General features: G+C 41.4%; 1 protein-coding gene across 1 annotated transcript in view; it reads right to left on the bottom strand.

Moving 5' to 3' along the window:
- LOC132401315 (tudor domain-containing protein 15-like) overlaps positions 1–13,405 on the bottom strand; it is a 34,415-nt gene extending 21,010 nt beyond the window's left edge. The window contains 1 exon segment of the mRNA XM_059983447.1: positions 13,361–13,405. The gene's annotated coding sequence lies outside the window, so the exon portion shown is untranslated.
- Positions 13,406–15,512: the final 2,107 nt, after the last annotated feature.

Here is a 15,512-nt window from a genome sequence, read left to right as displayed (position 1 = left end):
ACCCGTTATTACAGCCATATATCCTTCCTTGGAACGTGTCTCCGCCACCAACTGACTCCAGTTGGCTTCCCTTAGCTTCATCCCACCCCCACCGGTCTTCTCCTATCATTTCGCATTTCCCCCTCCCCCCACTACTTTCAAATCTCTTACTACATCCCACCCCGACCGGTCTTCTCCTATCATTTCGCATTTCCCCCTCCCCCCACTACTTTCAGATCTCTTACTACCTTTCCTTTCAGTTAGTCCTGATAAAGGGTCTCAGCCCAAAACATTGACAGTGCTTCTCCCTATAGATGCTGCCAGGCCTGCTGTGTTCCACCAGCATTTTGTGTGTGAAAAATAATGTTAATCTCTTTTCCAGGGTAGGAGAGTCTACAACTAGAGGACATAAGTTTAAGGTGAAAAAGGAAGATTTAAAAGGGACCTGAGGGGCAATGATTTTCACATGGAAGGTGGCAAAAAATATAGAACAAACCACCAAAGGAAGTAGTTACATAGATTAAAACATATTTGGATAGGTATACAAATAAAAAAGCTTGAGGGATAAGGGCCAGTTAAATTTGGCTACCTGAGATAACCAACTTGACTGGACTGAATAGTCTGTTTCTGTGCTATGTAACTATGACTGTAAATGCTGTTGAGTTATCCATCAACATCACCAAACAACATATCTGATCATTATCACAATGAATTTATAGAAACCTGTTGTGGGCAAATTGGCTCCCTTATTCCCAATAACTGTGATTAGAGTCATAGAAAAATACAGCATAGAAACAGGCCCTTCAGCCTATCTAATCTATGCCAAAACATTTAAACTGCCTACTCCCATCGACCTGCACCAGGACCATAGCCCTCCATATCCCTACCATCCACATACCTATCCAAACTTCTCTTAAACATTGAAATTGAGCTGACTTGCACCACATGCGCTGGCAGCTTGTCCCATAGTCTCACAACCCTCTGAGTGAAGAAGTTTCCCCTCATGTTCCCCTTAAACTTTGCAGCATTCACCCTTAAACCATAATTGGTTACTCTAATCGTAGCCCCACCCAACCTCAGTGGAAAAAGCCTACTTGCATTTTCTGTAACTATACCTGTCATAATTTTGAAAGATTGGAGAGGGCTTTATTGGCATTCAAGTACTTTAGGACTTCATGACAGATGATTACACAAATATTTAAATTCAGGGCTTTGAAATGTTGTCAAGAGTATTACAAGGACAAGAGTAAATTAATATGTTGTTCTGGCTTCTCCATGCCATTTACAGCTGTCACCCAAACTGTACCTTGAAGAAAGTGCAATTTTTTGTTCACCATGATCAGCAAAAGATTCTACTCCTGAACAAAAAGTAAATGGGAACCACGTAGCAGTGGTTAGCGCAATGCTCTTACAGCTTGGGATGTCAGAATTCAGAGTTCAATTCCGATGGCATCTACCAGGAGTTTGTTTGTCCCTCCTTGTGAGCTTGTGGGATTCCTCCAGGTGCTCCAGTTTCCTCCTACATTCCAAAGAGGTACTGGTTAGAAAGTTAATTTGTAATTGGAAATTGTGCAATGATAAGGGCTAGGGTTAAATAGGTGGGTTGCTGGGTAGTGCATGGGCCTATTCCACACTCCATCTAAGTAAAATAAAATTACAATAAAAATAGTTAATCAGGAAAAGCAGTCACCTTTCATTTTTACCCAAGTTATTAAAATGTAATACAATGGACTCCAGTTAATATGGAACAATTTAAGAAGAACAAAAACTAATTAGGATAACAACTGAGATTCCCTTCATTCATTTGGGACACTATGCCACCTAATTGTCTTGCTAAACAATTTCTAACTAGAGTTAATCATGAGTGTTTATGTGGTTGTTGGACACTAGACCATGCTTAGAGTAAACAGTTTTTAAAAATCATCAGTTTGTGTTCAAAAAGCAGTGATATTTGTCACTGATGCTGCGAGAAATAACCAGCAAGACAATCCAGAACTGTTTTGCTCATAGCGGTCTCAACCAGGGAAAAAACCCTGGCTGTGATGACTACTTGTACCACTGGCCCCAGACTTACAAGGCAGAAAGCAGAACTATCCAGTGCAGTGGCTCTTCCACTTTAAAAACTCTCCCACACAAGTTTTTTGTCATCTTCGAATAAGACGGACACCTACCAGTGATTTTGGTGAGGTTCTAACTTGTTCTGTATTTCATTCAAAAACATAATTTTTTACTCAGTTAAAAGGTAGCTTCTCTTTTTTATATCTTAACTATTTCTATGAAACCTTGGCTAATTGGAACAGCCACTTAATTGGGCCAAAATGTACTGGTCCCAATTAACCAGAATCCACTGTATATAACAAACTATAGTTGGCCCTCCTTATCTGCAGGGGATTGGTTCCTGGCCTCCCCACGGATACCAAAAAACGTGGATGCTCAATTCCTTTATTTAACCTGTCTCAGTGTGGTGGACTTTAGGACCTGGCCGAGCTCAGGACCCGCCACCCAGTGTTTCTGTTCCGTTGACAGAAAACGATCACGATTGAAAATAAAGCAGAAATAATAAAGCGATCAGAAAGAGCTGTAACTTCATAGGTCATTGGAAAAGCGTTAGGCTACAGTCGGTCAACAATCGGAACAATTTTAAAGGATAAAGTGAAAATAATGCAGCATGTGAAAGGCCCTGCCCCGATGAAAGCTGCAATTATTACTAAGCAACACAGTGATTTAATTATTAAAATACATATGTTTAAGTATTTTATATGCATAGAAAGGTAAAATATATACTATATACTAAGACAAATGTTTGACTAACTGATGCTAAATAATACCGAATGTACCTGCTCCGATTTACTTATAATACCCAATATAAAGTAAATGGTATGTAAATAATTGTTATACTGTATTGTTTAGGGAATAATGACAAAAAGTCTGTACATGCTCAAACAACAAGTGCTGGAGATAGAACTTCCAGGTTTTCCCAATCCGTGATTGGTTGAATCCACGCATGCAGAACCCACGGATAAGGGGGGCCAACTAGATAACTTAATCCTCACACACAAAATGCTGATGGAACGCAGCAGGCCAGGCAGCATTTATAGGAAGAAGCACTTGTTGACGTTCTGGGCTGAGACCCTTTGTCAGGACTAACTGAAAGGAAAGATAATAAGAGATTTGACAGTAAGAGGGGGAGGGGGAAATGCAAAATGATAGAAGACCGGAGGGGGTGGGGTGAAGCTAAGAGCTGCAAAGGTGATTGGCAAAAGGGATACAGAGCTGGAGAAGGGAAAAGATCATGGGACGGGAGGCCTAGGGAGAAAGAAAGGGGGAAGGGAGCACCAGAGGGAGATGGAGAGCAGGCAGAGTGACGGGCAGAGAAAAAAGTGGAGGGGGTAAAAAACTAAATATATCAGAGATGAGGCAAGAAGGCTCTTAGATTCACCCAACCCCCTCTGGTCTTTTCCTATCATTGCGCATTTCCCCCTCCCCCTCCTTTCAAATCTCTTACTATCTTTCCTTTCAGTTAGTCCCGACGAAGTGTCTCAGCCCGAAACGTCCACAGTGCTTCTTCCTATAGATGCTGCCTAGCCTGCTGCATTCCACCAGCATTTTGAGTGTTGCTTGAATTTCCAGCATCTGCAGTTTTCCTCGTGATAACATAATCCTTCTGTTTTTTCTCAGCCCACGTAAATTTTTAACATAGCTGACCGTACCATCCAAATCCTGTGTCTTTCCATCAACCTGCTGGATCAATTATACTCACAACTAAAGTAGTGGCCAACTATAGAAATATTCAAGCCCAGTCAAACAGTCAAAGCCCTACAATCGTGCCACATCAGTAAGAATATTAAAACAAATAACTTTAAATAACTATTATGGATTTATTGAGCATGTCCACAAGAAAATGAATTTCAGGGTTGTATATGGTGGCATATGTACTTTAACAATAAACTTACTTTAAACCTTTATAGCAGCTCAAAGAAATGTGTTTAGAAATAAAGATGGGCACTCAGGTACTAAAGGATAAACATTTGCAACAATGTCTTGTCAGAGGTACCAAGCACATGATCTATCTCAGATTTCAAGATCCCTATCATCAGAAAGTTATTTTTCCACTCAGTTAAGGCACAACTGAGAGCAGCAGGAGGGTTTTAAAGGTGAGATGCAGAGAGTGCAGCTTATTCCCGTTTAGAGAGAAAGCAAGACTTGGATGAAACAACCCCCTTTGTACAAGAAATTTAAAAGCTCACAAGACAGAGACAAGGTGGACAAGAAGACAACACAAGTTGTCTCTGGCTGATAAGTTAAAGATTCAAAGTACATTTATTATCAAAGTATGTATGCAGTATATTACTCTGAGATTCATCTGAGATGCATCTGCCCACAGACTGCCACAAAATAAAAGGAGAATCCTTAAAGATTCTACCAGTATATTAAGAAGGGTAACAAGGGTGCTAAGAAGTCCTCCTTAAGGATTAATATAGTCATCCATGCAGGGGGCCACAAGGAATGTGCAAGATATTAATATTTACCATATCTATTTACTATGGAGAAGGTTATCCAAACAAAGGAATAAGCTTTATGGTTAGTAAGGTCTCAGAAAATAGCAACATTACGGAAGAGCAAGTACCAGCAATCTTACAGCATATTAAGGTAGGCAGATCCCCAGGGCTTAACCAAATGTATCGTATGGCATTGCAGGAAGCCAAAAATGAAATTACAAGTATCTCTGCTGCCAGGGCTCTTGCATCTTTCTTAGACACAGGTGAGGTACTAGGAGATTGGATTATAGCTAACTGAATGCCTTTAGTTTAGAAAGACTGCAAAGACATCAAGGAACTAGAGGCCAGTGAGCCTAACATCTTGGGTGGGAATGTTACTATAGGGGACTGCAGGACTAGCTTGACCAGTACTTGGAAAGGCAAGGACTAATCAGGGATGTTCAGCAGAGATTTGTGTTTGAGAAATCATGCTTCACAGGTTTGACTGAGTTTTGTTTTTAAGAGATAACCAAGAGAATTAAAGAGGGGAGGACAATGCATATGGTCTAAATGTAGTTTAGCAAGACTTTTCAACAAGGTCCTTGCAGTCCTTGCTATGGTAGGCTAGCCTGGAAGGTTGCATCATACAGAATCCAAGGTGAGCTAGTTAATTGGATAAAAACTGGCTTGGTGGGAGAAGGCAAGAGGCAAGGTAGAAGGTTGGCTTTCAAACTGGATGCCCCTGACCAATGGTGTGCCACAGGGATTGCTGCTGAGTCCACTATTGATTGGTGTTAGTGTTAATGTAGATTTCAATGTTGTTAATAAAGTAAGTTTGTGAACAACAAGGAAATTAGTGGTGTAATAGTCAGTAACAATGGTTACTCAAGTTTGCAAAGCAAGCTAGATCAACTTAGGAAATGGGCCAGAGACTGATAAATAAAATTTAACACAGGCAAGTGCAAGGTGCTGTATTTTGGAAAGTGAAACAGAGCAGGACTTGGTCAAGGCCCTGGAAAGTACTGCAGGTATAGGCATATAGTTTGCTGAAAGTGGAGACACAGGAAAACAGTGATGAAGACAGCATTTGGCATACTTCCTTTATCAATCAAAGCATCAACTACAAAAGTTGGGATGCCATGTTACACTGATACAAGACATTCGTAAGATCACACTTGGAATTCTGTGTACAGTTCTGGTTGCCTTGGTATAGGAAGGATGTCACCCTAAACCGGGTAACGTGCAAAAAGGATTTTTACAAGAATTTTACTGGGACAGAAAGGCTTGAGCTCTAAGAAGAGACTGGACAGGTTGGAAATTTTTCCCCCTGAAGTGTAGGAGGCTGAAGGGTGACCTTATAGAGTACATAAATATCATGAGGAGCATAAAGAAGCTGAATGGTCACAATCTCCCCATCTCTCTAAAAAAGGGGGTAGGGGTCTAAATCTATAGGGTTTAGGTGTAAGGAAAATATTTAAAATGAATCAGAAGTATCTTTTTTCTATAGTGGGTGGTGGGTATTGTAACAAACTGCTGGAGAAAGTGGTAGACATGGGTGGGGGAAATGGAAGACAATTACAGCATTTAAAAGTACAGTTGATGTTTCTGGCCGAAGCCCTTTGGCAGGACTGGAGAAGAAAAGCTGAATAGTAGATTTCAAATCTGGGAGGAGGGGGAAGGGAGAGCAAAAAAAAACAGGTGAAACATGGACTGTACTTTTTTCCCATAGAAGCTGCCTGGCCTGCTGAGTTTCTCCGGCACTTTGTGTGTGTTGCTCAGATTTCCAGCTTCTGCAGATTTTCTCTTGTTATGCTACATCCAAGCTGGTCCTATTTACTAGTATTTAACCTATAAAACCTAAATCTTTCCATCCATGTACCTGTCCAACAGTCTTTTAAAAGTTATAGTAAATGATTCTAGTAGATGATTCCACACAGATATCACTCTTTGTGTAAGAAAAGTTGTCCCTCACATTTCTATTTCGCCTTCGAGTACTTTATTCCACAGCTCTAAGAAAAAGACAATGCAACTTTATGCTCCTCATGATCTTATACAACTCTCTAAGATCACCCCTTACTCCCCTATACTCAAATGAATAAAATCCTATCCTATCTCTCCTTTTAATTCAGTCTCTTTTCTCCATTCTTTCCTGTTTATTAGCATCTTTCCTATGGAAGAGTTAGCAAAACTGAATTCAATATTTGAAACATCCTTAACAAATGCACCATGACCTCCCAACTTTTATACTCAATGCCCTGACTTATGAAGGCCAGTGTGACAAAAGCCTTCTTCACCACCCTGCCTACTGGAGTCTCCATTTTCAGTAAACCATCCACATGTACTCCAATGTCCCTCTATTCCACAACACTCCCCAGAGACACGCCAGTTTACTCTTCAAGTCTTACCTGGATCACATCCTCATCACATTCTACAGGGGTTGTATTGAGAGCATCCTGAGCAGCTGCATCACCACCTGGTTCGGAAATTGCACCATCTCGGATCACAAGACCCTGCAGCCGATAGTGAGGTCAGCTGAGAAATCATGGGGGTCTTTCTTCCTGCCATCACGGACATTTACACTACATGCTGCATCCGCAAAGGAAACAGCATTATGAAGGACCCCGCACTCCCCTCAATACAATCTCTTCTCCCTCCTGCTGTCTGGGAAAAGGCTCCGAAGCAACCGGGCTCTCACGACCAGACTATGTAACAGTTTCTTTCCGCAAGCTTCAGACTCCTCAAAACCCAAAGCCTGGCCTGACACCTTGCCCTACTGTCCTGTTTATTATTTATTGTAATACCTACATTGTTTTTGTGCACTTTATGCAGTCCAGTGTAGGTCTGTAGTCCAGTATAGCTTTCTCTTTGTTATTATTTTTTATTATTACATAGTTCAGTCCAGATTTTTGTACTGTGTCATGTAACACCATGGTCCTGAAAAACATTGTCTCAGTTTTACTATGCACTGTACCAGCAGTTATGGTCGAAATGACAATAAAAGTTGACTTGACTTGGATTTGACTTTCCAAAATGTAACAGCTCGCACTTAGCCGAATTATACTCCAAATGGCTGTTCCTCAGCCCATTTACTCAGCTGAACAAAATACCCCTGTAATTTTTGACAACCTTTTTCATTAGACTGCAAGATATAGAAGCAGAATTAGGCCATTTGGCCCATCAAGTCTGCTCCACCATTTCATTATGGCTGATCCAATTTTTCTCTCAGCCTCAATCTCTTTCTTTCTCCCTGTATCCCTTCATGCCCTGCCCAATCAAGAATCGATCAATATCTGCCTTAAATGTACAAAGATTTGGCCGCCACAGCTGCCTCTGGCAAAGAATTTCACAGATTCACCATTCCCTGACTGAAGAAATTCCTCATCTCTGTTCTAAAAGGATGCCCCTCTATTCTGAGCCAGTGTCCTCTGGTCTTAGACTCTCCCACCAATCTGCAATCATTTTCGGGAACCTCCTTTCACATCCTTTCTGGGGTTTCACAATACTCACTGCTCACAATACTCCAAATGAGGCCTCAACAGTGCTTTATAAAGTCTCAAGATTACATTATTACCCACTATATCACCTATTTTAGGTGTTATCTGCAAACTCGCTAACCATACCTTGTACATTTTTATCCCAATTGTTGATAAAGATGACAAACAATTCTGGGTTCAGCACCGACATATCACTAATCACAGGCCTTTAGTCCAAGAAATAACCTTTTCCAGAACGGCCTACCATGTGGAACCATATTGAAGTCCATATAATGCTGCTTCTATCCTCATCAACACTGCTGATCATATTACACTCAATTAACTTTATAAGATATGATTGGCCATAATCATGCTGACTATGCTTAATCAACCCATCCTTGCAGATGTACGAATATCTTAACCCTCAGAATCCACTTCATAATTTAACCACAGATGTTATACTTACTGGCCTATCGGTTCCAAGTTTTTCTTTGCTATCCTTTTAAAATAAAGGCACAATGTTCACTAATCTCTATTCTATCAGCACATCACCAAGCTAACAATGATGCAAATATTGCCAGATCTTGGAGATTCATCTATCTTCTTTGTTTTTTAAGACATGCAGCACATTGTTTACTTCTCATCCTATCAAAATTCACTTTGCCCCAATCTAGAACCGTGGTTCAGTTCTGCCCTTTCCATAACTATTTTAAAGCTACTTTGACTACTTGTCCCAAAATGCTCCCCCACTATCACAGTCTTCTTATCCCAGAATAAGTCAGGCTATGCACTCTCCTTGGTAGTGACACGGAAGAATTTCCTGAATGCATTTAACAAATTCCATCCCATCTAAGCCCAGTTTATGTTAGGAATGGTAAAATCCCCAACTATAATAACCTTACTATTATTAAAACTTTGCATAATATCTGCACATTTGTTCTTCTAATTCCCATTGTCCAATTTGGAGACCTATTGTACAATCCCAACAATGTAATCATCACTTTATTTCTCAACTCCACCCATTAAGTTCCACTGTTTGATCCCTCAGTAATTTCACAACTGACTCCTGCTGTGACATTCCCCTTATTCAAAATTGGAACTCCCCTCTTTCTTCCACCTCTATCTTAACCTAATTACCTGTATCTGTAACATTCAGCTGCCAGAACCATCCCTTCAATAATATCTATAATATTCCAGTCCTTTGAGGCTAGATAAGTCTCATTTATCTGCCCTATCCAACTGAGCTCTCGCAGTGAAATAAGTGCAATTTAATCCAACAGACTTTCTTTCCTACTGGCCATTGCCCTGTCTGTAATAACTATAGAACTTCCTGTCACTGACTCCTGCTAATCTCTCACGCACCCCGCCCGATTCTTGAGATGCCAATCACTGCCAATCCAGTTTTAAATCAATCCCAGTTGCACTAGCTAATCTGCCTGCCAGGATATCATTGCCCCTCCAGTTCACATGTAACACATCTCTCTTGCTCAGGTCATTCTGTCCCTGAAAATATCTCAAAGTTCCAAAATTCTGTCGCCTACAATTTTTCAACCACATATTCATTTGCCATATCTTCCTTTTCTTACCCTCACTAGCATGTAGCAAAGTAATCTGGTGATTACTACCTCCAGGTTCTGCTTTTTAATTTTTTCCCTAGTTCCTTATATTCACTCCATAGGACCCCATTCCTTTCTTTACCTATATCATTTGTGACAACATGCATAGGCTGTTCACCTTCCCCCTCGAGAATCCTATAGGAGCATGCTATAGCCCAAAATGCCATCTAAATGCTCCAAGGTGATTCAAGGAACTTGACACGTGTCTCTAACTTGCGAGCCTTAGATTACTTAAATTACTGCTCAAATATTGGTCTACTCTCACAATGGCCATTCTGCTAGTACTTGCTTTCTTTGTATTCGCTGAGGTCTCACAATTAGCCAATAAGAAGTGCTTTTCTTATAAGTTTTATTAGCAATTCAGAAGGGTGTTTTTTTTAAATACTCCCACTGCTACTCTGTCACCTGTCTCTCGGGACCTCAAACTGAGCACAGAACCTCTCACAAAACTATTCCGAAACAACAAAAACACTGGCATCCACCAAATAACATGGAAAACAAAGCACAAGCCAGGAGGAAGATGGAATACTCTCCACTTACCAGGATAAGTACAGTGCTAACATTCAAAAAGCTCAGTACTATCTAGGAAATAGCAAACCAACTAATTGGTACCACTCAATAAATCTCTCCATCATCTACAAAATGTGTATCCTTATTTCCCTTGATTGTTGCAACAGGACCTTCCAAACACACATCAAAAAGAACAAAAACAGGAACATATTGAGAAAGTAAAGAGGCATGGGATTGAAGGGGACATTGCTTTGTGGATCCAGAACTGGCTTGCCCACAGAAGGCAAAGAGTGGTTGTAGACAGGTCATATTCTGCATGGAGGTCGGTCACCAGTGGAGTTCCTCAGGGATCTGTTCTGGGACCCTTACTTTTCGTGATTTTTATAAGTGACCTGGATGAGGAAGTGGAGGGATGGATTAGTAAGTTTGCTGATGACACAAAGGTTGGAGGTGTTGTGGATAGTGTGGAGGGCTGTCAGAGGTTACAGTGGGACATTGACAGGATGCAAAACTGGGCTGAGAAGTAGCAGATGGAGTTCAACCCAGATAAGTGTGAAGTTGTTCATTTTGGTAGGTCAAATATGATGGCAGAATATAGTATTAATGGTAAGACTCTTGGCAGCGTGGAGGATCAGAGGGATCTTGGGGTCCAAGTCCATAGGACGCTCAAAGCAGCTGCACAGGTTGACTCTGTGGTTAAGAAGGTGTACAATGTATTGGCCTTCATCAATCGTGGAATTGAATTTAGGAGCCGAGAGGTAATGTTGCAGCTATATAGGGCCCTGGTCACACCGTACTTGATATACTGTGCTCAGTTCTGGTTGCCTTACTACAGGAAGGATGTGGAAGACATAGAATGGGTGCAGAGGAGATTTACCAGGATGTTGCCTGGATTGGGGAGCATGCCTTATGAGAATAGGTTGAGTCAACACGGCCTTTTCTCCTTGGAGCGAAGGAAGATGAGAGGAAACCTGATAGAGGTATACAAGATGATGAGAGGCATTGATCGTGTGGATAGACAGAGGCTTTTCCCCAGGGCTAAAATGGTTGCCACAAGAGGACACAGGTTTAAGGTGCTGGGGAGTAGGTACAGAGATGTTAAGGGTAAGTTTTTTACTCAGAGGGTGGTAAGTGCGTGGAATGGGCTGCCGGCAATGGTGGTGGAGGCGGATACAATAGGGCTGTTTAAAAGGCTTTTAGATAGGTACATGGAGCTTACTAAAATAGATGGCTATAGGTAAGCCTAGTAATTTCTAAAGTAGGGACGTGTTCGGCACAACTTTGTGGGCCGAAGGGCCTGTATTGTGCTGTAGGTTTTCTATGTTTCTATACAAACACAATCACTATCAGGTTCCTTTCCAAGTCACACACCATCTTGATTTTGCAATAAATTCTTAATCCTTCATTATTAATCTGAAACTCCTCACTAAGCAACACTGGGATCACTAGCACTGCAGCAGTTTCAGGTAGCAGCTCACCTTTATGTTTTCAAGGTTAATACAGACCAGAAATAGTCTTACCCGAGGCATTCACATCTCCAAAAATAAAATTATTAATCAAAGAATCAAAGTAAAGAAAGTGCTTCAAATGTGAAAAGTAAAAAGGGACACAACATGGATTGTGAATAAAATTAACACTGACAAGAGCTCTAAAATTAAATGCCTGGTGTCATGGATATGGAGAGCAAACATACCAACACAGAGGCTGTATACAAGAAAGGCCTCAGTCACCTCTACTTCCTGAGGAGACCAAGGTCCTTTTAAGTATGCTAGCCTCTCCTTCACATTTCTACCAGTCTTTATCGCCAGTACAATCTTCTATGCGATGGCATGCTGGGGCAATGGCATCAACATGGGTGATGCCAACCAGCTCAATAAACTGATTAGAAAGGCTGGCTCTGTTATAAGAGTCAAGCTGGACACACTGGAGGCTGTGGTAGAACAAAGGACCCTATGGAAAATCCTGGCAATTCTAGATAATGCTTTTCACCCCCTGCATGCCACCTTGGCTGAACAGAGGAGCACTTTTAGTAATAGACTAAGACAACTGTGCTGCTCCGAAGAGTGCTATATGAGTTCAGTCTTACCCGCTGCCATTTTTAGGCTCTATATGAGTCAACCTATAGTTGGGGAAGTGATGACACCTCCCCCCCACCCCACCCAACCCATTAGAATGTCTGAGGTATTTTTTTTAATTATTTCTTACTTATTAATACTTGTATATCCGTGCACTTGCACTGCAAAACTTCAAATTTTGAGTTGTACCGCAAATCCACTTCAAAAGTTTTCACCCAATTAAAACAGACTAATAACTGTACCGTCAGTTGTATATATTCTCATTCTTTCATGGCAACAGATGCATTATTACATTTCACTACTGAAATTGCAATTTAAAAAAACGAGATCTTAAACCATGGCAATCTTTAGTTGCATCCATATTTGTGGGTCAGAAAATCAGATACATTAAGGTCATTCATACCCTCATTTTCCTGCATATTTTTGAGATCAGGCCGATACTTTGTGCTCTAGTACTGTAAATTTATGTTTCGTTGTAGACAAATGCACAAAGTCTGAAATCATTCAATTTCACGAGCAATAACGTTTAAAGAAACATCAGTTGCTTCTGAACAGATCGAGCAGTTTGAAAAAAAACTGCACAAGTACCTATATTGGCAACTTTGCAGGTCAGGAACATACTTGAAGAGAATAGCAATAATATTTTAAACAAAGGCCTTTATTTAATAAGAATGTGTGGAGCAGATTCACATGTAAAAATAGGACAGACGTAATTGAAATTAAGAGACGACAAAGAATTTTATCATCTTTAAGTCTTAAAGGCCCTGCTCTCTTTTGGTAAAGCAAACTCGTGAAACTTGTAGGGATTACTTATTTGAATGTCTTCGGTTAACTTGTCAAAAAGTGTCCGACGAGGATAAATTGTCGTAGGTTAATAATATTTTTACAATAAAGTGGAACCACCCAATCTTCACAAACAAGAGAAAACCTGCAGATGCTGGAAATCTAAGCAACGTACACAAAATGCTGGAGTCGCTCAAGAAGCCGGGCAACATCTATGGAAAAGAGTACAGTCGACGTTTCGGGCCGAGACCCTTCAGCAGGACAACCCAATCTTCAGCCATTTTGCCATTCATCACTATTTGTCTAACCATAAGTTGTCAGGAGTGTATAAGATAGTAAAATTTAACGGAGGGAAATTATTCATCGCCAAGCCTCTCCACCACTCGATATCTTTGGGGGGGGGAACAGGAATTCATAACCCACTTCGGTACCCCCGCTCTCTTTACCTCCCTCCTCGCATCACGATCCTGCCACCACCTCTCAGCGACCAGGCTCCTGCCCCGCGCATGCGCAAACTCCCCTTCCCCGGGTTGGTTGCCGCCGGTTGGAGGGCGCGAGCGGCTGAGCGCGGAGGGCCAACGGGCGACCGGCTGGAACCGCGCATCATCCGTGTCGGGTCTGCGTCCGGAGATAAATAGGTCTAGGGTTATAATTGTCACCTGTACCGAGATGCAGTGAAAAGCTGTACTGTTCGTATAGATCAATTCATTACAGAGTGCACTGAGGTAGTACAGTACAAGGTAAGATGATACAGTAACAGTCCAGAATAAAGTATTATAGCTACAAAGAAAGTGCAGTGCAAGTAGACAATAAGATGCTAGATCATAACAAGTTAGCTTGTGAGATCAAAATTCAATCTTATAGTACTTGGGAATCATTCAATAGATGCTATCCTTGAGCCTGGTGGTACATGTTTTTGCATGAAAATCTGTGCCAACCAACTAGCAGGAGTATTCAAAGACATTTTCAACCTCTCACTGCTACCAGAGGAAATTCCCACTTGCTTCAAAAAGGCAACAATTATACCAGTGCCTAAGAAGAATAATATGGGCTGTCTTAATGACTATCACTCTGTAGCACTCACATCAACAGTGATGAAATGTTTTGAGAGGTTGGTCAGGACTAGACTGAACTCCTGCCTCAGCAAGGACCTGGACTCATTGCAATCTGCCTGTCACCACAATAGGTCAATGGCAGATGCAATCTCAATGGCTCTTCACAAGGCTTTAGACCACCTGAACAACACAAACACCCATGAAAGGATGCTGGTCATCAACTATAGTTAAGCATTTAATACCATCATTCTCACAATTCTGATTGAGAAGTTGCAGAACCTGGGCCTCTGTACCACCCTCTGCAATTGGATCCTCGACTTCCGAACCATAAGACTACAGTCTGTGCAGATTGGTGATATCTCCTCTTTGCTGATGATCAATACTGGTGCACCTCAGGGGTGTGTGCTTAGCCCACTGCTCTACTCTCTATATACTCGTGACTGTGTGGCTAGGCATAGCTCAAATACCATCTACAAATTTGCTGATGATACAACCATTGTTGGTAGAATCTCAGGTGGTGACAAGAGGGCGTGCACGAGTGAGATATGCCAAATAGTGGAGTGGTGCCGCAGCAACAACCTGCCACTGAACATCAGTAAGACAAAAGAGCTGATTGTTGACTTCAGTAAGTGTAAGATGAAAGAACATATAGAAATCCTCTTAGAGGGATCAGTGGTGGAGAGAGGGAGCAGCTTCAAGTTCCTGGGTGTCAATATCTCTGAGGGTCTAAGCTGGTCCTAACATATCGATATATGTTATATATACATAACATAAAGAAGGCAAGACAGCAGCTATACTTTATTAGGAGTTTGAAGAGATTTGATACGTCAATAAATACACTCAAAAACTTATATAGTTGTACCATGGAGAGCATTCTGACAGGCTGCATCACTGCCAGGTATGGAGGGACTACTGCACAGGACCAAAAAAAGCTACAGAAAGTTGTAAATCTAGTCAGCTCCATCTTGGGTACTAGATAATGTATTGCATTGAACTGCTGCTGCTAGGTTAACAAATTTCACGACACATGCCGGTGATAATAAGCCTGATTCTGATTCTGTTCTGCCCAATGGGAGAGGGGAGAAGAGAGAATATCTGCAGTAGCTGGTGTCTTTGTTTATGCTGGCTGCTTTACTGAGGAAATGAGAAGTATAGACAGAGTCCATGGAGTGGAGGCTGTTTTCTACGATGTGCTAAGCTTTGTCCACAAATCTGTGCAGTTTTTTTTGCTTTCACTGACATAGAGCAGTTGCCATGCCAACTATAATACATCCAGTTAGAATGCTCTATGTGGCGCATCAATAAAAAATTGTTAAGAGTAGATGAGGATGGGGTGAGACAAAAGGCAGTAGGTGATAAGTGGACTGGAGAGGGGTGAAAAATGATGGCAGATTGTCCAGGTAGGGGTAGAGGAGCAGTGGGATGGAGATGAAAGATTATTATCTGCTATTAGGTGGCAGACAAAAATCGAGGGAGGTGTAGCTGGGAGGAGGCAGGGATGGAGCATAATTAGCAGAAACACAGAGGCTACTATTGCTGAAAT

The sequence above is a fragment of the Hypanus sabinus genome, chromosome 10 (assembly GCF_030144855.1).
Source record: "Hypanus sabinus isolate sHypSab1 chromosome 10, sHypSab1.hap1, whole genome shotgun sequence".
Lineage (NCBI taxonomy): Eukaryota > Metazoa > Chordata > Chondrichthyes > Myliobatiformes > Dasyatidae > Hypanus > Hypanus sabinus.
Note: the sequence above shows the minus strand (reverse complement) of the source record. Positions and strands in the feature narration are given on the sequence as shown.